This window comes from Peromyscus eremicus, chromosome 19 (genome assembly GCF_949786415.1).
Source record: "Peromyscus eremicus chromosome 19, PerEre_H2_v1, whole genome shotgun sequence".
Classification (NCBI taxonomy): domain Eukaryota; kingdom Metazoa; phylum Chordata; class Mammalia; order Rodentia; family Cricetidae; genus Peromyscus; species Peromyscus eremicus.
The window spans coordinates 49,830,729-49,854,448 of record NC_081435.1 but is presented as its reverse complement, the minus strand read 5'-3'; positions in this window follow the sequence as shown (position 1 = coordinate 49,854,448).

The window sequence follows — 23,720 nt, the reverse complement described above, 5'->3', positions numbered from 1 at the left end:
GGACGCACGCACGTACTGGAGCATCAGCCACATCGCAGGCAGGTGCCCATAAGCCAGTCTGCCCCCACCACATGGCCGATCGATCGCTGTAGGAGTCGAAGCCAATTTCTTACGCAAGTCTTTGTGCTCAGGAAGCAACATAAACAAATGAAGAGCGAGCACAATGAAGGAGTGCCAGGGGCAGACGGGGAGTCTGTGGGATGTTTCAACAGGTGTGTGGCGGTGAACGGGCATCAGGGGCCACACAGCTCTTGCTTTCCTCTGCCCTGTCACCCCTGTCCGAAACCTTGAACTTCCTCAGTCCTCCCTGTGTGAGAGGGTCCCTCTTAGAAAGAGAAATAACTGGCAGCCCATCAGGGTAGAAATTATTCTCTGGATTTAGTCAGCCTTGCCAAAACAGCCTCACCCTTAACAGCCAGGAGAAATGAACCAAGACTGGAACGGAACAATGAACCGGGGAGTCATCATCTCTGTGGGAAATAAAATGACAATTCAGGAGTCTGGTGAAAGAGCTTTTAATATGCTGGTCTGCAGAAAGGGACATCAGCACAGAGAAAAACGTTGAAACGTGGCTCAAGTCAAGGGTTTTCAAATCCCAGTCCTGTCTTCCCATTGGCTAGGACACGCCACCTTCCCAAATTCCCCGTCCTATTGGTCTAAGACACCAAGTATTACGTAATGGATACTCTGAGGCTTGAGGCTGCCTCCTTCCTGATTGTGGGCTCAGTACATGGAGAATTCCTATAACTTCCAGATCTCAGAGCTTCGAGAGAAGCCAGCACCCGCCACCCTCCAGGGGAGAGAAGGGCCTAGCACTTTGTTTATCTGTGACGCTGATGAACTTCAGGGTACTTCAGACTGAAACTGGACCCTAACCATTTATTTCTTACAGTTCCTTCCACCTTTTCTTTTTCTCTTATTGGTTCTAGTTTCACTTTTGTTTTAATTAGTTAATTTTTCTAAAATGGATTGGCCAGGGTGGCTAATCCTTGAAAGGCCCTGGTAAATTGTTGGTTCGGGAGCTGTGTTCTTAGGAATAAAAGCGTAACATCTTTCATCTAGCATGACATAAACATTTTCTTTCTGTTTGCTTCACGGTAAGTGCAATCTTGTTCTCCCAAATTATCCAGCTGAGGGATCCAGCTGGCTGGGCATTATTTTAAGGCAGCAATTCTCAACCTTCCTAACACTGGGACTCTTTAATACAGGTTCCCAAGTTGGGGTGACCCCCAAACATTAAAATTATTTTTGCCGCTACTTCATAACTGAAATTTTACTACTGTATATATTTGTACATTATATATATTATATATAAATGGTAGTATAAATATCTGATATGCAGGATATCTAATATGAGACACCTGTGAAAGGGGGTCATTGGACACCCCAAAGGTGTCAAAACCCACAGGTTTAGAACCACTGCTTTAAGGGTATCCCTGACAGGACTGATAAACCCTATAGGTTAGAACAGTAAGAGTTCATCCCTACATTCTTGTTTACTGTTGCTGATAGCCAGTTGGAGTCCTGTAGCTATATGGTGCTTAGTCTTTCATTTGTTTAAAACTCTTCTGAGGATTCCTATAGTGTCAACATAGACACCAAAAGATCCAGGTATTGACCTCTTAGCCCCCGAGATTAGTTTCACTAAGAGAGGATAACCAAGGCCAGGGTGAAGGGTATGGCCAACTGAACCAGCACACAGATCCCATACCAGTTGGATGGCAGGCTTGAGTCATTTCCCAGTACCACCATTTTGGTGGGCCAGTCTTTCCAGCCTGAAGAGACACACAGGAGACACAGACTCTGGGAATCTTATTCTCCAAATAGCTTCATCCTGAAACTAGGCTACAGTGGAATTACTCCAGTGGGGGCTGTGCCCCGTTCTAGGGGAAGGGGTACTACTACCTGTGGCTGGGGATGCCCTGCTGTGTAAGCACAACTATCACTCTTGCCCAGTGTGCCTGCATGGTAAATCTGACCCTTTTTACCCAAACATTCAATTCTTGATGTCAAGCTTTGATTTTTTTTTTCTGTCTGAAACCTAGTCTCTGTACAATGTAATCTTCCCTGCATAGCTTAGACTCCAGAAGTTGAACTAACCAGGGACCCCCCACCCCCACCCCAATCACAAAATGGGGGAATTTTAAGGTTGGATTAGTTCAATAGTTTTTCTATCTGAATTTCAGACTAGAAATATTTTTCCAGTTAAGAGGCTTTCCCCCTAACAATAACACAAGCATCATATTTAGTAAAAGTAAAAACAAAGTCAACTCCACCAACATTGTGCCCCTTGTGTAGATACCATCAGGTCCTCTTTAGAAGTAACTGAGAGGCTCCCTGGAGGCTTCTCTTTGATCTCCCCCTTTGGGTGTTACAGCCTCCTGAGGTGGTGCCTTGACTCAGGGATGGTAAGTCCACTTCTTTCAGCAATCTATACAGCTGTGGGGTCAGCCGTATTTATTAAGACACACAAATACACACACACACACACACACATATACACATATACACACACACACACACACACATACACACACTCACACACACACACACACACACACACACACACACACGCCCATGAATGGGAGCTTGTCCTCTCTCCAAGTTTTTATCAGCACCAGTTCATAAGACTAAAACCGATAAACTCCAAACTCCAAAGGAGGGGCTTGGACAAGAAGTCTCTGGGTCCTGAAGGATGGTAATATAGAAGAGATAAATTACCAGTAGATGGCTTTTCAAATTAATCTTCAGTTTCCATGGTCACAGATCAGAGGCATAATTTTAAAAGGGTATATCTTTTTTCTGTCATCTTTATGGTTCATTAAAAATACACATTTATATAGTAAGCAATAAACATCCTTTAAGAAATTTTAATTTTTTTAAATTTAAATTTTAATTTTTCAATGTCACAAAGTCTATTTTGATGCATAAAGTCTATTTGTAGTATAAAGGGGTCTTTAGTTTACCAAGGACTTAACATTGAACTAACTTCTTGTTCTTGTGATTAACCAAGTTTCTCCAGTCTAAAGAGGAGTTAAGACACGTTTGTCTTTTTAAGATTTTTAAAGAATTGTTAAAATCAAAACAAAGCCTATAAATACGGAGTTCCAGGGCTTACCCAGGCCGATCAACAGTTCTTTGATGATGTCAGGCACCGCCTCACAATAAGACCACAGTGTGGATCAACACTCTTTGATCAGGAGGTTGAAGTGCCGGCTTTCATTTAGCACACAATCAGAAATTATCAAACGCTCGGCCTTCCGAAGTCTTATGAAGAAGTATTCATAAATTGAATAAAAAGGAGCAAATTCTATTTCTCCTGATAATAAATGAAGTTATACATCTTCTCCACTTACACAAACTCCACTATCATCTAGCTAACAGAATGTGAAAAGCAAGAGTATTTTGCCAAAGTCTACAGTAACTTTGGTGTAAGCTGGAAGAATAAACTCATAGTCAATTGTAGCCTTTCTTTGATGATAAAATAAAAAGAAAGAAAGAAAGCCAAAGGATATACAGAAAGAGCACCACCCACTGAATAAATCCAACAAAATGTTTATAGGTTTGTCATCAAACTAAGTAATCATGCCTTCTTCTTCTAAGATGAACGCTGGCTAGTGTCCACCCTCTGGAGACTGTGGCCTCTCCACTAAAGGGACAAATGACCAGAGAGGTGTCATCTTCCTCTGGGTCACATTTTTCCCTGGGAGGGCAAAGACCAAACTGTTGGCTGTCCCTTTTGACTCTATTATCCTCGTTGGTGTAGGCCTCTAAGCATTGGTTGTTGAACACATGGAAGGTCAGATTTAACAATCTTGTGATGAAACTTTCGTGTAACATTTAAATAAATAGGTGTTTTTAAAAGCCAAAAAGAAAAAGCCAGTTTAAATAAATGATTTTGTTATGACTCAATTTCCCCAAGTTGTGAAAGACTAACAAAGTTAACAAAAGCTCAAGGTAGACACAGTCTTTGTTTTTTTTTTAAGCCAATTCTTTCTGATGTCACCAAGAGTGGATCATTATAAGCTCAGGAATGATGATCATCACACATCATCCTTAAGTCCCATTTTCCATAAATCTGTGTCAGAACTTCTGTGGCTTGACTTTTAAGCTTTCTTCACTTTGTTCTCACCTTTCATTCTTATGAAGAATGGAGGCCGGGTCCTCCATCAGTGGTGACTGGCCCGGCCACCTTCCTGAAGGTTGCCTTCTTCCTTTGCCTGACAACAACTACTTTTTTGTACCACCTCTAGCAGGGACTTCTCCAGCAGCTAATTATTAGACAAAGATGTCAATGTCTTCACATTCCTGTTTTCACGGATGGGACAGGATCAAATGGGGAGACACCTGAGGGGGCCACCATTGTGCCGCAGTCCCTCCTTTCCTGCTGAGTCACGCAGTGCCTCTGAGCTCTTCTGGTGGCTCTCCCACAGCCTGTTGGGTGAAGTGACGAAGAGATGTTCTTACTCTAAGCTAAAGCTGTGAGGCTGCTTCTGTCTTCCTCATAGACTCAAAGAAAGCCCCGAAGGAGCTAAGCTCCCCATCTCTTGCCACCTGAGGACCACTAGGTCAAAGTGGGGAACTACTTACTCAAGAGGAAGAATTTGCACTAAATCCTGCAGAGCTGGCCAGTCACTGAAGATGCTGTCCTCAGACTTCCTCTCCTCTTGTCCTTTGGATGACTGAGTGGGTAAGAGTGCAAGGGACTCCCTACCCAGCCCCTGCTAGAATAAGTAGGCTGAGAAGCACGAAGCCCTGGTGTGAAGGAATCCACAGGTGTATGGAAATGTATGCTTCCCAAAGGGTAATAACGTCAGAGAAATGGACGCTCGGCTATACCTGCAAAGCCTTTCAAAACGAGAACATAAAAAAACGAAAACAACCTCTTGCCTGTCCTAAGCCCTGGGCCATCTGTTTGTAACTTGTCCTCGCTCTTCTCATGCCTGAATCTGTTCAGGAATGTCCCATTCCAGACTTTCTGGGATGGAGGATGATGTGTCACAGTGGCAGTCATTGGAATGCCTCGCATCCTAGGTGTGACATCTCTTAATGAGTCAGGCAGGCACTCTCTTGAGCTGCTAACAGGGCTTCATGCTGCTTCATTATGGGATAGTAGGCTCAGACAATGAGGCACTGTGTCTCAAGAACCTTGAAGGTGATACAGTTCAACGCCCAATTTGGTGAAAGATCAAAGCTATCAATAATAATGATCCGGTTTGCATCCATTTCTCACTTACAAAGTCTTTTCACAGCCAAATCTCAGTTGATTCTTTAAATAAATATCCTTATGAGGAAAGTTAAGGCCAGTCACACTGGGAGACTGGATGTGCCTAAGGTCAGGAATGGCCTGAGGCAAGACAAGTAGGCCCAGGGCTGGGTGAGATCATCCACACTTTAGAGATTTCCTCACAGCACTGTACAGTGTCTATCTGTTCTTCCCTGCTTTTGAAGCAGACACTCTGGCCAGCCCACAGTGTGCCCTGTCAAACTCAGTGGGGCTTTTCCTAGAAGACTAAACTTTAGCCACTGAACTCTAAGTATGGCCCGGAGCAATCAACAGCCAGGACCTGAGGGTTGAGAAGGGTTGAGCTGTGTTCTGCCTCTACTACAGTAATCTCAACCAGCTGGAACTAGTTAGCCCTCAGACTCTCCAGGGCTAGTTGTAAAATGGGGACTGTAATGCCTATTTATAGATTTTTTTTTGAGTGAAAATTAAATAAACTGAGGTCTGGAAGATAGCTAAGCCATAGCCTTGGAGTCAATAGACCAGAATTCAAGTCTCAAGTGCCATTTTCAGCTAGTTGACTTTGAGTAAGTCACATGACCCTTCTACATTTTGGTCTCCTCGTTTGTAAGATGCAGATCCAATTCACACCTGCTTTATAGGGCTCTGAAGATAGGGTGTGGTGATACATGCAAAGCAGCTCAGCGAAATGCTTGGCAGGAAATAAGCGCCTGATGCTGAGCGAAGTGCCGAAATGATTCCCCTTGGTGTGGCTAGGATGTACAATGAAGACAGCCTCACTCTGGCACCTGGGCTCTTCAGAATTAGGAAATGCTGGTTCCCACACATGCCAAGCATCCTGAGCAAACAACAGGGTCGGTGGCATTCTTGGCATAGCTAGGTGATTATTGCCAAAGCCCCCTTCTAAGTTTTCAAGCATCCATGCTACACACCCACCTTCTTGGCTATATCCCAAAGATCTTCTTCAGGTGGAAGAGCATGGGAAGGGAATGTGACTTTTCTACCAGAGACACACCTCCACAAAAGAGAAGTAAGCTCACACATACACACACACACACACACACACACACACACACACACACACACATACACCCTGGAGGTGGCTCTGGCCCTGTTCTAAAAGCAAGATGGTTTCCATCTTCAGAGCTCAGAGTGGAGGAGTGCCAGGGCAGGAAGAGACTAATAGGGAACACTAAGACCCAGACTGATGAAGCAGCTTGCCCAAGGCTGCTCGGCCAGGTAGTGGCAGAGCCAGAGCCAGAGCCCAAGCATCCTGACTTCCAACCCCAGGCTTCTGCCACCACCTCTCTAATTAGATTAATTAACTAACTAATTAATTCTTTTCAAAACCATTAGGCACAGAAGTGACTTCACTAAGCTGTCAGTGTCCCCAGGGGCCCTCCCTCGGGTCCTCTTGAGGACGAGTCATTCAGGGAGAACAACCTATTCCGTGTGTTAAGGCATCATCAGAGCGCGTTCTTTCTGAGCAGAACTTTCAACAGCGGCAGAATGGAAATGCTGATCTGGCATCCATCCATCCATCCCCTGGGCCCTACCTCCTGCCAGCCCTCATCTCTCTTGGTATTTGGATGGTGGAAGTGTCAGGCTGAGGAGTCTGATGCTCTCTGATAAGCACATTCCAGATGTTGCTGGAGCACCACCAAAGGTGTGGCCCAGTCAATCCTCACCAGAGCTTTGGAGAAACAGCCCGCTCCAGTCTGTGGTCAAGTTTATTGGGAGGAACCCCTCATACCTGGTTGCTCTGGAGAATTCCAAGCCATGGCTTGCTCTCTCTGTCCTCTACAAGTAGGTCACCGGCTTGGCGGGACAATGTACTTGGGAACTCCAGAATGTTGAAGGTGGTAGCATCTCAGACATGCTCTGATAAAAGGAACCCCTTACTTTCCATAGAAAGAATCAGAGTCTCACAAAGGATAGGGGCTTGTCCAAGGTCACACCCAGTGTTCAAGGTGAGTTTTCTGTCCTTCGGCTGGTAATCTTTCCTTTGACTCTAGAGCAGTAATCTGAACAATCATTTGACGTGACAGAGGATGTGACAAAGAAGCCAGACAGGGGAAGAGGGAGGAAGCGAGAAGAAAGAAGCAGCCCCGATGTGACCACAACACCCAGCCCTCTGTGACTGAGCTGTGGAGTGCGCTTGTCACCCTGGAGGGTCTGTCCCCGAGAACACTAGCCTCTCAGGGCAGCAGACCTGAGATTTTTTTTGAACCCAGCACAGAGCTTCCTCTCTCTCGGATGCAGAGTCACTGAGAAGAAATGCAGAGCCTCTCTCCGTTTTTACATCCAGCTGCTGAAACTGGACTTCCTGTCAGGTATGCCAGCTGAAGGGCAAGCCTCCCTTGCATCAGGAAATATGGAGGCCAGATGCCAGAAAGAAAGCCCCAAACATGATGAATGGCATTGCTAAGGAATTTCTTTCTTCTGTTGGAGGTAATTTGATTAAAATATTTGATGTAGTTCTCCGGAATTTATAGTTCTGGACATGCAAAACCTATAGTTTACGTCAGAAGAGTTTGTTCCAACAGATTTGAGTTTGGGGGATTATCTTGGGTTTTGTTTTTTGTTTTGTTTACTGGTTTGTTTTGTTTCCATTTGAGGGTGGGGTCCTACACTAAGACAGTCCTTGGAAAGATCCAGGAAAGCACAAACAAAACAACCACGAGCCACCACTGGACAAAATTTCTAACTGGATGTGGGCAGGAGCATGCACATGAACAGAACAAATGGTGTTTCCCAAATCACCCTGAGGAGCCGCTGTCATGGGGAAGCTTTCCATCCTAAACAGCAGAGATTGTACTGTCACCTCCAATAACCAGACTCCAGAAGCTACCCAGGCACCAGACTGTGAGGAAACACCATTTTGAAACAAAACCTTGCAGTATGAAAAGAGGTGTGCTTTTCAGAGATTCCCGCAACGTTCTAAACTACAAAAAAGGCAAGGCAGGTCTGCCCCCCCCCATCCTCCCTCTCTCCCTAGCCCTGACCACAGCATGTTCCTTTTCTCTCCGGTAGACCCCTCTAAAGGCTTAAGGACTAGCCCAGGTGCTGCCAGGAAGACTCCGACATGCAGTAGGCCTCAACAAGTATTTGTTTTATAAACAGGCGAGAAAGAAATCCCACCAGTGTGCAAACCTAAGCTGACAAATTATCCCAGGCAGTGCTTTCCACGGTGTTAGGGGAAAATAAATACCTGATCAAAAATGAAAACGGATGCCACCAATTATAAGGACCACAATGCAGCTGACAGATGTCACGTGCCTCCTGTGTGCTGGGCACTGTGCCAAGTGTTCCAGCCTGGCTACCTCATTAAATCTTCTGCTTAACTCTACACCCATGGCTCCATATTACCGGTGATGGATGGCCTTCAGCAACCCAGGACCTCTGATTCCAGAGCTGCATGTAAACTATGTGCATGAGGAAGCCAGAGGTTTGACATCGGGTGTCTCTGCCTCAGTCACTGTCCACCTTAAGTTGATACAGGGTCTATCACTGAACCCAGAGGTCACCAATCTGAGTAGCCTAGCTTGCTCCAGGGATCTGCTGTCTCTTCCCCCTGAGTTCCAGGATTACAGACAAGCTGCCACACCCACCCAGCAATTATGCAGGCACTGGCAGTCTGAACTTCAGTGAAAAGCAAGCACGCTATCTTCTAAGCCAACTCTCTAGCCCAGGGATTGTGTTTCTTAAACCATTATGTTCTACTGCCTGCCAATATAAGAAGCCCCTTCATAGTTCTTTATTTAATTAGGGCCCTAGGAAAAGGAGGCAGTCTGTGTTCATGAATCAGCAGAAAAATGAACACAATCGAAGCATGTGCCACGGAGAGATAAATTGGGGATTTTAATCTATATCAGGGGCTTCTGTGATTCTCCCTTCAGCAAACACAGGTTAGTTCACTCACATATATGTCAGCAAACATGTGTAATGACTACTGAATATAGGAAGTACTAAACATAAGAAGCAACCGATCGAGTGTCTAGGAGTCCCCGTTCGAGGTTGGAAAGAGTGGACACATATTTCTCAGAAATGTTCCTCTCACAGCTTTGCAGATGTGGTGGTTAGTGTATGTGGAAGGCTTGTGAATACTACAGCCAAGGAGGAATATAGCACAGAGGTTATTGGAGGTCACGGGAGGTTATTGGAGGTCACGGGAGGTTATTGGAGGTCACAGGAGGTTATTGGAGGTCACAGAGGTTACTGGAGTTCACGGGTTACACAAGAAGACAGGCCTGAGAGTCCATCCAACGTCCTTCATTTGGCTGGTTTAGTTGTAGCACGAATCTTAAAAGGTCTTATTAATAAAAAAACACGGAGCCAGGTATTGGGGTGAATGCTGAAAGATCAGAGAAACAGAACAAGCCACATCCAACCTCACCTTGCCAGTTCCTCAGGTGATCTTGTTTCCTCAGACTGAAAGCCTCTGAATCCTCATCCAAATGGATCTCAGCGGAACTGCTGCTAAAAGCTAAATGCTTAAAAAGGCTCTACTTCCTGGTCCTCACGCCTTATATACCTTTCTGCTTCCTGCCATCACTTCCTGGGATTAAAGGCGTGAGTCATCATGCCTGGCTGTTTCCAGTGTGGCCTTGAACTCACAGAGATCTGGATGGATCTCTGCCTCCAGAATGCTAGGATTAAAGGTGTGTGTGCCACCATTTTCTGGCCTCTATGTCTATCTAATGGCTGTTCTGTTCTCTGACCCCAGATAAGTTTATTAGGGTGCACAATATATTGGGGAACATAATATCACCACATTCAGTCACTTGGGTTCTGAACTTCCTGAGGTTCTGGGTTTTAGCACTTTGAGAACAATGGCAGCAAAGGGCTCACTCCCCGCCCCAACGCCACAGGCCAGCAAGGTGTCTGCTCCAGCGTGCGACCTTCCACGTAGTAAGGAATACATGGATGAAGCCGTTCGAGAAAGCTAGCCTGGCGTGCAGGGGTGCTTCTCCATCAGAACTGATGAGAAAAGGAATAGACCTGACCATTTCAGAAGAGACTAGTCACAGAGAGAAGGGAGAACCCAGAACGGCCATTCTGCACCCGGGAACAGCATAGTCTGCTACGGCAGAAGAGAACCAAGACAGAGCTAACGATGCAAAAAGATGTGAAAAGCGGAGAATTGCAGTGGTGTCTAGTGCTCCAAGGATGGAAAGACACATGTGTAAGGAGCGTGCTGCAGCACTGTTCATCGTGGAAATGAATGGGCACAGGAATGGAGGAGGAAGTTCACAGAGACAGCCTCAGGATCCATCTAAAGGAGACTACATACTTGAAGTTAATACAGACATAGAATGGAATACTACTTGAACATCTTTCATGAAGTCTACCTACATAGACTTGCATGGGATGGTATCTATATCATATTGTTAAATAAAAACGTCAGTTTGCAGAAGGTATGGTAAGTGACCATAAATCGGTAATTCCATATGCAACCAAATAAGGAAATTTTTATGAAACCATTTGTAGCCTTTACCTCTAGGAAAGAGCATGGAGGGGGGCAGGTCAGTGACATCCCTGTTTCTACTCTGTTCACTTTGGTGGTTGAATCCTTTCTAATAAAAATTTTAATATTAATTTTACAACAATAGTATTAAACTTTAATGCCCTGCAGGAGTTAAACAGGATTTTTTTTTTTAAGTAAAAGAAGCTTATGTCATTGGTTACTTATTTAAAAAAAAACAAAAAACAGGGTCAGTGGCAGAGTGGTGTCACCGAGGAAGCAGCGAAGGAGTGAGATGCATGTGGAGACTCTTCTGTGGAGGAGCTGTGGAGAGAAGAAATTGAGTTCTGTGGAAATTCATAAAGGGAAGTCCAAGGAGAAGGGGAGGATAAAACCAATCCAGTGGAGGGACACATTTGATAAGAAGGGAGGGAGAAGGGAGAGGTGGATGTTGAAAACTCCACAAGTTTGGAGAAGGTGGTGGAAGAACTCCTGCTTGCCAATAGAACAGGCTGGAGTTGGTTTCCTGGGATTGGTGGAGCTGGTGTGGGCTGGTGGTGAACTTAGTTTGAAGCTAGAGATGACAGGACCTGATTTCTGACAGCTCAGAAGACATGAGAGGCTTCCCTCCTCTTTGCCCTCAGCAAATCTTCAGGCTAGTGGAGGAAGGCAGCCTTCCCATTCCTCGACCCCCAGACTAAGTTTCCAGAGTTTCCTGTGCCAGCCACCTTTGGTGATCTTGAGTCACAACGAACTCTGTTTTCTGTGGAATACCTAGGAAGTTGAGGTGAGGAAGAAGTAGGCGCCTGAGGCCGCAGCTACTAGCAATGCTGCTTCCAGACATTCTGCTGCAGGTAGAGGGAGATTTTTCTGTTGATGTTGTAGAGGGAGGGGAATGGCCAAGGCTCCAGGGTTTGCTGGAGGTCCTTAATCTCATTTCCTCAGGAGCCGGGTCAGCTGAACATGATCAGGTCACCTGGCCCGGCTTGCTGGTTTTTGGTCTGAACATCAGCAGTAGTTCATTGCTGTTGGTGATTTCATCTCTGCTGATCATCTTCAGCAAATGGTACTTGGGAGTAGAGGAAGGAGAAAGAGGGAGAAAAATGAGACTGGGGAAAGTGAGTCTCTAAGACTCAGAAAGGATGGAGGTGCCTGTACATGTCTATAATCCCAGCACTTTGGAGGGGGAGGCAGGAAGATCAAGAGTCCAAGGACGTCCTCAGTTAAATAGGGAGCTTAGGGCTAGCCTGGGCTACATAAAGCTCAATCTCAAAATAAAATAAATAACCTCAGCAGGAAGCCGGACATGTGATAATGCAGAAGGGAGCCAATGAAACCAGGGAAGTTTCAAATGAAGAACTTAGTTAATTTCCCCTTAGGAAATTGAGGTAGGAACCTAGGGTTTTCACTAGTGGAAATCTGTTGTGTTTTTTTTCTCCTCTAATAGCTAGAGACTAGTTCAGAACAATGACTAACATGCATGCAGTTCTACACCAGCCCAAATGTTCCAAGGCAGACTTGTGTTCAGAAGAAATACTACCCACCAAGAGAGTGGGCAGGGAAGCCCTGCTGAGCTACCCTCAACCAAGGTCTCCACAAGATGAAATCCGGTCAACAGCAGACCAGCTGTCAGCCGTCTGGCACTGATGATGGTGATACTGAGAGTTTCCTAATGTTGTTTTGCAGATCAGAAGTCACAGGACTAACTGAAAGCTTAATATCACCCAGATGACCAGAGCTTGAAGGAATTGTCAAGATCTTTGAGACACAATCCATTACTTCCTCCTCTATCTCCTCAGCACTTTCTGCAGATAACATAGTGTATTATAACTTACCGTCATACATATAAACAAATAAAATGCTTTATCCACAATTGCATTCTTAAACCATGACATCTAGCATGAAGCAGGTTTAGTGCATGTGACGGTTTGAATGAAAATGGCCCCCCATTGGCCCATAGGGAGTGGCACTATTAGGAGGTGTGGCCTTAGTGGAGTAGGTGTGGCTTTGTTGGAGGAAGTGTGTCACTAGGGTATGGGCTTTGAGGTCTCAGATGCTCAAAGTCTCAGGCCCATTGCCTCACTCTCTTCCTGCTGTCTGCCGATCTGAATATGTAATTCTCAGCTACTTCTACAGCACCATGTCTGTCTGCATACAACCATGCTTCCTGCCATGATAACAATGGACTAAACCTCTGAACTGTAAGCCAGCCCCCAATTAACCGCTTTCCTTGATAAGAGTTGCCATAGTCATGGTGTCTCTTCACAGCAATAAAAACTCTAACTAAGAGTGCATATTTGTGTTTGTTGCATTTCATTTTACCCATGAGAAAAAAAATCCAAACCATGCCAATCAATTAGCTTGATTAGATTAAGGATATGAAAACACCAAGGCTTTCCAGGCGGGTGGTGGTGGCACACACCTTTAATCCCAGCACTTGGGAGGCAGAGACAGGCCTCTGTGAGTTTGAGGCCAGCCTGGTCTACAAAGTGAGTTCCAGGAAAGGCACAAAACTACACAGAGAAACCCTGTCTCGAAAAACCAAAAAAAAAAAAAAAAAGAAAAAAAAAGAAAGAAAGAAAAAGAAAACACCAAGGCTTTCCATAATATCCATGTAGTTGAAGGAAAATTGGGTCCAATCACATAGTTAACATGTCCTTTGCAGGACCACTCTAGAAGCTGCACTTTGGAAACAACCTTAAAAGCAAAAGAAACATGAAGAAGTGTATATCTAATGAAGCCAAGACCCTCAAAGATACTCTAAACCCAAAGTAGAGTGCATAGGTTCCTGCTTTCCCTCTGTACCTTTAGGTCTCCCTAAGGTAAGTACCAGGTCTTGGAACTTTCTTACCTTAAGAAAGACTTGATGCTAGTGAGTGGCTAAGTTCTATATTAGAGTCTGGAGCAAGATAACCTTTGTATTAATCTTTCATGTAACAGTCTGGCCTTTGCTCAGAAACAAAAGACAAGATGAAATCCCACGTTTTTTGTCAACATGTTTTTCTGAGACCACTAGTACCTGCATATGTTCTTGTAAAAAACACACAGTTCTAAGGCCAAAAATGATGGGGAAAAGATGAATTCTGAACCTCTCTGGAGACCAACCACATACAGTTGGCCCTCTGTATGCAAGGATCCAATGTCAGTGAACAGCAGATCAAAATCATTTTTAAAATTGCGTAGGTACTGAACATATAAAGATTTCCTTATTTCATCCTGATCCCCTAAACAACATAATAGAACCATTTATATCATATTATCATATTGGACATTGTAGTAATCTCGAGGTCCCACACAAGAGGATACAGATAGCTCATGTGCAAATGTTGGGCTATTTTCTATGAGACATTTAGGTACCTGTAGATTTTGCTATCCATGGGGGATTATGGAAATATTCCCCTACAAATACTGAGGAAGAACCACATTAGCGTGCTAAGGGCACTGAGAAATCCCCAAGTAGGAAACTGGCTGAACTTTGTTCAACTCAGTATTGCACAAAATTATGTTACCAAGGAACAGTTTGTTCCTTGTCACACTTAGGACAATGGCTCTAAGACTACGTGTTCACAGGACACTTTCAAATTCTGGAACATGTGTGTCCAGGTCCACGGTGTGTCAGAGCTCAACAGCACAGTCAGAACTGTGTGTTTACTCTGTGCCCTTCCATCCTGGTTGAAAGTTGAATTGAATTTGACTTTGCCCTCAGCCATACTTTCTTTTTATAAATTCCCAAAGCCAAGTTGCCACTTATTCCAGAAAAATCTCTTCCTTGGAACGTGTTGGCAGGACACAATTCACAGCTGCCAGCTGATCCTGCTCTGCATGACATTACACCTGCCACTCAGCTCAGTGTCCCCGCAGCAGGCATCAATGCAGTATTAACAGTCTTACAACCGAACTACACTTTCCACACGTAGAAAACATTTGTCAACACATCTGGGAATTGTCACAACTCCACAAGTTGAAAGCCTGGACCTGGAACTCAGGTTCCGAAAGGTAGGCTAGAAAGAGTGGCAAGAAGACACGTTCACTCAAGGTTATCTGGAGCTCTCATTTGCTTATCCATGGCGGATCAGGTTCAGGGACAGTGCAGGGCTGCTGGACCCCAGGAAGCCAACAGGCAACCCAAATTTCTTTCAAAACACAGAAAGTAACATAAATACCACCATCTTTTCAATTATTTAAACAACAAATTTCATGGAGAGGACAAGGTGTTGGTTGACCTACCCTGCTGTTTTTCTAAGCCCCTTTATTGAGTCACATAATAGAAGCTGTGTATGTACAATGTATCCAACTTGGTAAGTCTGGAAATGGGCATATACCAGTGAAACATAAACCCTACCTGTGCCATTCAGCTACCTGCAATAGCCCTGTTACCCCCAGCTGCAAATTCTCCTCTCATTTGATGATTTGTAGGTGGTATGATAAGAACAATAAGATGTAACAAGCTACACTATTTGCAAATTTATTTATCTGTAATAAAGTACTTTTATTTCCAACATAATATTTTTGTCGATTATTTGGGAATTTCACATCATGCACCCTGATCACAGTCACTTCCCAGTCCTCCCAGGTCTGCCCCCCTACTTTTGTGAACTTCCCTCCCAAAAGAAGAAGAAGAAAAAGTCCAATTGGTGTTACCCATATACTCACTGGAGCATGGTCAAAATCCCAGCGGCCAGCCCCTTGAAGAAAACTGAGTTCTTCCTCACACGTACCCCCACCAGAAGTCATCAGCTGTGGAGAGCTACACTTCAGCATCCTTATGGCAATTTTTAAGAGTTCCATTCAAAGCCGGGCAGTGGTGGCACACACCTTTAATCCCAGTATTCGGGAGGCAGAGCTAGGTAGATCTCTGTGAGTTCAAGGCCAGCCTGGTCTACAGAGTAAGATCCAGGAAAAAAAAAAAAAAGAGTTCTCTTCAATGGCTGTTTAGGCTGTTATTTTTGGCAGGGGGTGGGAGGAGATGGGTTGTCACAGAAGCCTTCTATGCCCCTTTCTTTCTTAACTGTGAGTCTGCAGTCATCGATACAATACAATACCAAGGTAGCTTCCTTGCCCTTTCCAGTCAGCAGAAGCACGGATCATGGACTTGCATATCACCTCTGGTGTCACCACCTGCCACTGACATCACCATGGTCTCCGGTGGCAGTATAGACCACAGACATCAACATGACTCTCTGTCACTGCATGGGCCATGGACATCATCATAGCCCTCAGTGGTATCACAGACCAAGGGAGTCAACATGGCCTCTGGGGCAACATGGGCCACGGACACCAATATGTTCCCTGGCAGCAGCCCAAACCATGGACATCAACACGGATTCAGGTGGCAGCACAGACCTTGGATATCCACATGGCTTCAGTAGTAACACAGGTCACAGACATCAACACAACCCTCGTCTGCAGCAGGCCCGTGGACCCAGACATGGGCCTCAGCAGCAACATGGATCATAGACATTAACATGGCTTTGGGTGGCCGCGCAGGCCACCCACATCAACATGGCCTTCAGTGGTAAAACAACCACAGATATCAACATGGCCCCCACAGCAGCAAGGCCCATGGACATCAACATGGCTTCAGGTGGCAGCACAGACTCCATATGTCCGCATGACCCTAATAATGTACTTTTAATTATAGTCATTTTACTGATCCCTAGGATCACTCATTATCAATGACCAACCTACACACACTCCCGCCCCCACCAACTTCTGCTGAGACCTGTGTCCTCCATAGGTTGTTGACGGCTAAGATAAACGGCGCTGGTGGAGGCCCTGGTTACCAGCGGAAAAGTCACGGGCCATGACCACGACTACTAGAGTTACAAAGAGCTTTATTAGAAAGAAGGAGGGGATAGGAGGGAGAAGAGCCTGGCCTGGAGAGAAAGAAAGATGGTGGGAGCAGGGAGCAGAGAGAGAGCAGAGAGAGAGTGTGGGGGTCCATGTCAGGCAGGTACATAGTCGCCAGCATCTGCTGATGACACAAGATGCAAGACCCCAAGCTGTGCACGTGCAGGAGTGAGGGCAGGATCCTAACAGTTGTCCCTTTGTTTAATCCATTTTCTCCTCTGTGACTGAGTGTTACTGAATATACTTCCCTGAGCTTGCAAACACACAGAGAGGAAATGCTTCTAAAACCTTAAAGGTCTATACAAACGCAGTGACTATTTTAGTCATTGTTTAGGAATTTCTCACTGACCAAACCTCATGGGGCAGGAAAGGTTATTGGACTCTCTGCTTCTGTGTGCTCATCTATTTTAGGTACACAGTGGTATCGGGTAGTGTTTGTCTTTCCATTGCTAGCATATTTCACTTTTGCCATCATGGAATCCTCGAGGTTCATCCATAGCGTGGCCAGTGAAAAATACCCTTTTTTAAAAGGTTGAGTAAGACTTCAGTGTGTGTCTCTGTATGTGTATGTGTGTGTGTGGAGGGGGGGAGAGATAGACAGAGACAGAGAGATTATTATAGTCATCAGGGACGAATATTTAGCTTGCTTCCCTGTCTTATTATTGTAAATGATGCTGCAATGAACGTAAGAGAGTGCCCATGTCTTTTGAGATCCCAATTTTAATTCTTTCCGATATTGTGATGTTAAATATTAACTTGCCACAAATGAGAATCTTCTGAGTATATATAGCCTCAGTTGAGTAACTGCCTTTAGTGCCTTCACTGGTGTGAGAGGACCTACCCCAATGTGCACAGCACCTCTGGGTAGTAGCCCAGATAAAAAGGGCATGGCAGAAGGCAGAATACTCACCTTCTGTTCAGTTGGCCTTCCCTCTCACCACTGAGTCCGTTTACCCTGTTGCTGCAGCTGCTGAGTCCTTTGCTCCTGTCAGAACCAGAGATTCCAGGTTTCCATCACTGGCAGATAGAGGGCCAGAGGCTCTCCAGGAAACTCCCCAGTTTCCAAGCACCAGGTTGAGAGTGCTGAGGCACCATCCCTGTGGACTGGGAAACCACCAGGTTCTCAGTCTTTCCAGTGAGAGATAGTTACAGTGGGGTTATTCTAAATGGCTGAAGCACCCAGCCTCCTCAAAGACCAAGAAACTACCAGGTTCTCAGCCTCTCAGGTGTGATCCAACTGTTGTTACTGTTTTGAAGTAAACTGGTTTAATAAATTCTCTCTCTCTCTCTCTCTCTCTCTCTCTCTCTCTCTCTCTCTCTCTCTTTCTCTCTCTCTGACATGGACTAATACAGATATATACTCAGAATAGGACTGCTGGAGCACATAGTACATCTACTTTCTTTGTACTATTGTCTCTATGGACTGCAGCAATCTACTCCATCAACAGTAAACAAGGTTGCTAACAAGGTTGTGTGTTTTTATTGTTATTGTTGGGGATTTTGTTTTGTTTTGTTTTTCTGAGACAGGGTCTTCCTCTCTATGCAGGGTCTTACTATACATACACATATGTATATATGTGTATAAATAAATAAACACACACATATATATACATATATATTTGATATTAAACCTTTGTCCAATATGTGATTTGTATATACCTTTTTTTTTTTGAGATGCTGTCTCATGCAGCCCAGGCTGACCTCAAACTATAGCCAAGTCTGGCCTTGAACTCCTGATCCTCAGCTCCACCGCCAATGTTCTAAGACTACAAGGGTGCATCACCAAGCCCTTGCATTCTGTAGGCTCTTTCTCACTTGGTGGCTGTTTACTGTGCACAACCATTTGCTATAAATGGTTCCCTTAGCCAGTTTTGTTTTGGTTGCCTGTGATTTTGATGTCATATCTAAAGATTTATTGTCAAAGCATTTGTTATTTGGGATTATTCTTCCGGGAAAACAAGATAATTTAATCAATGTTCAATAGGGAAATTATGATAAATGGAAGTACATGAGACAAGAGCAAAGATCCCTGCATTCTCTTGCCAGCTCCCAGTAGGTGAGGCTCAGTTTTCTCAGTTCTAAACACCAGTTTGGGGTGCTAACCTCTAGCTAGAACCTTTCAAATGACAACATTATTCTGATTTCTAAAATGTACACAAAGAAGTGCTTCAAAATCAATACACTAGAAAGTGAACGAAAGAACTGCTGTGTGACAAAATTGTTCCTGGGGAAATAAAACATACCCATCTACTCACCTCACATAGGGAGCCCATGACAGCCCAAAGTACAAATACCACCAATGTCCAACTTGGTGAACCAATGAGTTTTATTGGGGTTGCTTACAGGAGTGTGGGTGAGAGGTTACATACAGGAGCAGAAATGCCTCAAAGACAACTGCATCAGAGGCCCACTCCAGCACGGTTGATAGCTCATAAAAGCTGGGAACCTGGAGCTCACTGCACAGCCTTTAGGCAGCTCAGCAGGTTGGAGAGTGTCCTTTCCAAAGTAACTCTGGTCTAAACTTCTTCCTGGCAGCTGGGATGCTCTCTGCTTCTTCCAGGTATCCAGTATGGTCTCAGAGTCATTGTAGCTTGGCTCATCTGAGAGTCTTCTTTGCAGACATCGTTTAGACTCATCCCTCCCTGATCTGTCTTGTCTGAGAGCAACTATCAGCAGCTTTATTGCCTGTTCTGGGAGGGAGGGCCCTAGTGGATCTGATCAGTTTCAGGGACTTCCTGAAGCTATTTTGAGTTGTTTACCTCCCTGCTTAAAGAGCATCTCTGAAAGATGGAATGTTTCAATCTTGGAGGAAACTGTTACACAACAAGAACAACTCATTATCTAATAATTATTTACCATTGATATTTATTGGAAACGTAACTGTGTACCAGACCTGAGTCTATGCATTTTATATACATTGTCTATTTAGACTAACAGTGGAGTAAACTAAATGTTATCACCTTGTTTAATAGATATAAAGATACTGAGGTTCAACAAAGACAAAGTTGATAGTGAGTAAGGGAGCTGGGACTTAAATCTAGCAGCCAAACTACCTTTCAAAAACACTGAGCTTTAAAGTTACGTAGCAGATGCCAATGTTTATAGCTTTTAGTGTAAGAAATGTGTATAAGAACAAAACCACAAATACTTAAAGGGCAAGGTTTCTAAAAAGGAGCTGGCATAACAAATTAAACTGTCTAGTTGGAACAGACTGGATTTGAGTTCATGCATGACCCAGCAGCAGACAGTGCAGGTCTCCGGACTAGTGCATTGGTGCAGCAAGGCTCCAGAGCTGTGTTCCAGAAGTACTGAGGTAAGTTGCAGGGTCAGTGCCAGAGGGAGGAAGCTGGAAGGCATCCAGAGAAAGATCATAGGAGCTTGAAAATGGAAACTTGGGACCTTTGTACCTCAGATCACTAGGAAGCCTAAAGGTCAGCCCCGCAACCTCCCACCCACAGCAGGCACTCCCTCTATAGGAACTCTCTATAGCTCCCTTGTGGGCACTTACCCAGCCTATGCCTGAGCATTCCCAGACACTCCCTCCATAGCACCCTACTGGTCTGTAGCTGAAGTTTTCCTGTCTACAGTGGTCACTTACCCACCCTATGCCTGAGCATTCCCAGGCACTCCCTCTACAGCACCCTAGTGATCACTTACCCAATCTAAGCCTGAGCATTTCCAGAGACTGAGTATGCTTTACCTGTTAGACAACCTGTTCTACTGCTAGATACCTAAAGACAGCATATAGCCTTACTTGATTCAAGGAGACAAAATATGCCTTATAGTGATTGCTACAAGATGAACTCTTTCTCCATCAAAACAGCCCCTGGATCCTGTGACTGTCCTCATGGGACAGTATTGTCCTATTACCATCTCTTTTGCTGGCCACCCTGTTGGTATTATTCAACTGGCCAAGACCTACAGCTTACTAATATTGGTGGGTTTTTTTTTTTTTAATGAGACCTAGCTTATGGCCTGCCACACAGTGGTAGGAACAAGGTGATTGCTTAAATTGAATTGAATGAGGCAACCGCAAAAGGAAATCATGGCTAATGGGAGAGTCTTGGCAGGTGATAGCATCACACAGACATCATTTAGACCCATCCCTGACCTGGAACCTTGATCCAGACCCTCTTTGACAAGAGACAGTTTCCTTCCCATGCTACATGTGGGTTGTAATGACACTAATACCTTCCCCAGACTTGATGGAGAAGTTTAGGAGGTCAACACAATGATCTGAGTACCTAGCCACATTCAGTGTTGTACCAGAGAAGCTGAAAAAAAAAAAGTGAGCCCAGGAGCTTGCTCACTGTATAGTTTCTGTGTACTAAGTTTACAATTATGTTCCACATGTTAGCTTATTCAGACCTTACATTGCCATGATGAAAATAACAATACACCCTGTAGTGGTGTTTGCTCTGCCCAATGACCTTGGGCTATAGGGCCCGAAGGAGGCAGTGCTTCTTGCCATTGTACGTGACCTCTTAGAAGGAAATGGCGAAGGGTCACATGCCCCTCTCCCTGCTGCCTGTGAGGTGGATTCACTCCTGCTCAGATCAGAGGATGACTTCAGCTGTCTACTCCGTTCTGTATTTGTGAGCATATTTCCTCAATTTATATCTTCATAAATCCCTGTTATCCATTAAATAGACTCACAGGGGTTGATCTTAGTAAGTGGTGCCCATATGGCAAAAAGGCCCCACACTCCCTGTGGCTCCTGCCCACAGCCTCTGGGGCAGTGGTGGCAGTTTTGCTCAGAGGCTTGTGTGCTGGCTGCAAGCCTGCCTCGCTAGCACACCTGAGCTGCTCGGTCCCAACCGCGTGGATCTGAGCCCCACATCCTTCGCTGATGGAGACAGTATCATAAGGATGCTAACCTCACCAATTGGTTAACCCATTGATGAGTTTGCCGCTGAATGGACATGAAACCTGGTTGGAGGAAGTAGGTCCCTAAGAGGGTGACCTACCACATCTTTGAAGAGTGTGTCTGTCCCCAAGCCCTTCTTCTCACTTTCTGCTCCAAGGCCACCATGAAGTGAGCAGCTTAGCTTCATGCTCTCCACCGTGGTGTTCTTTACTCACCACAACCTAAAAGCAAATGGAGTCAGCCAACCATGGAACACCACCACCCCCACAGGGGAGAGATATTACAGGCATATTGTCACAGCACCAGACAGGCAACTAACACGGCCACTAAGTGTGAAAGCCATCCTCATTTGAACCTAGATTCGGCTTTCCAAAGTCTACACTTTTGACTTCATCACACTACTTCCTGCAGCGGGTAGGGAGAAGGGATGGAAAGACAGACAACCAGCACTTGGAAAGACAAGCAGGGGTGTGTGTATGTGGGTGGGTGGGCGGGACATAAAACAACTTTGTGAGCTTAAAACTTTCTGCTAAAGGGGTCTATAAGAGAAAAGGGCCCATTCTCGACCAGCCTATCCAGGGACCTGCCACCTTTTTCCTATGACAGGCTTCAGAAGTCAGAAAGTGTCTTTCAAACTCCAAGAAATACACTGTCTGGCTTTTGTCCCAAATCAGGCCACTGGGGTTTTTTTGTAAGGCATGTGTCCTAGCCTCAGCTTTGTGTTTAACACCTGGCTTCAAAGAAATCCCAGCTGTAATACAAAATCCCACTATACTTGGTCCCTGAGCCACGGAAAACACTTTAGATAGAATAAGGGGCCACGGTCTGCATCAGACCTGGGCTTTCCAGCGTGTTCTCTTCCACACAGTCAGAGCAATCTTATTGAAAGGGCAAACAAGGTCCCATCACTTCACCCGCTCATGTTTGAAACTCTCCTGCTTCTTCTCACTTAGTCTGTGATTCAATCTAATTCTTTCCGTGCACCTCCCCACTTCTTACCAGGCCCCTGGGATCTGCAGTACGCAGTGCCTCAATCTCTGCCTTCTCGCTCCAGAGTCCACCCAGGACCCACTCTCTCCTCTGCTCCCTGGATAAACCTTCCTCTCCTCCCTTCAGGTCTCTCCCTAGAGCCACCAACAGCCCTAAGCCAGGGCATGCTGCCTTGGTTTGAGTCCCTAAAGCCTCTCCCTTCCCATACAACACAGTTTTACTCACTTATTTAAAGCCCAAATGCCCTGGCCAAGTCTGAGTTCAACAAAAGCAATGGCTGTGTGTGATGTGCTCTCTCCAGGACCACCTGAGGGTTCTATAGGCAAGCCTTTCCAGCCAGCCACTCTCTCTAATTAGCTTGTGCTGGGCTTCAGCTCCACAAACTGTAAAATGAGGGAGCAGGGCTGGGTAACGTCCAAAGACTCTCATGCTTCTAATGTTCTAGGTTAGGCTACTTAAGAACACATACAAAGTAACTTCCGCCTTCAGCAAATACTTTTAAAGCAATAAGGCTGCAAAGGAAGACCCTGGGAATATAACTCCCTCCCTTGGTGTGGGCTGTGTTTACAAAACAAACCAAAGAAATCATCATAAATCATTCCAAGTGGAGCTGACTGGGTTGAGGCAACAGGACAAAAATACCTCTGGGCACAACTCCTCTGGGCCCCCACCCAGCTTAGGAGGAACAAGGCCAGGCAGCGCCATGCAGCTAGAGCCTGTCGCCAAAATGTCCCAGCCTCGCTGGGACCCTCAGTACAGACTGTTTTCTATCCCTCAGACTTTTAATTCCTCCTTGGACCTCTCTCTTTGCTGGAGTCTCGGAAAGAGGAAATGACCCACACAAACGTGGAGATAGTTCCCAGTTGGCTGCTTCCTGAGATGCGTGTGACCCTCTGTGAATGCGTCCTTTGTTCTGATCTGTACTCTTGTCTCCCCACTACAGGAGTCGAGCGTGTACTCCAAAGCTCTGGAAAAAACGCAGGGGTACACACTTCGAAACTTTAAAGGGCCCTCCAGCTGTGGGAATTACTTCAGGTCATTGTTTTCAACTTGCTCACTGGCTAGCCTTTGCTCCCTAAGGTTACTGGGATGGACACCCTAGAGCCTCAGTGTTTTTATTACATTTCTATTTATTTCATTTCTATGCATCCTGGTTAATTTTTTTGTTAACTTGACACAAGCCTGGGCCATCTGGGAAGAGAGAACTTCAACTGAGAAAATGTCTCCTTTAGATTGGCCTGTAGGCTAGTCTGTGGGGCATTTTCTTGATTAAAGATTGATGTAGGAGAACCCAGATGACTGTG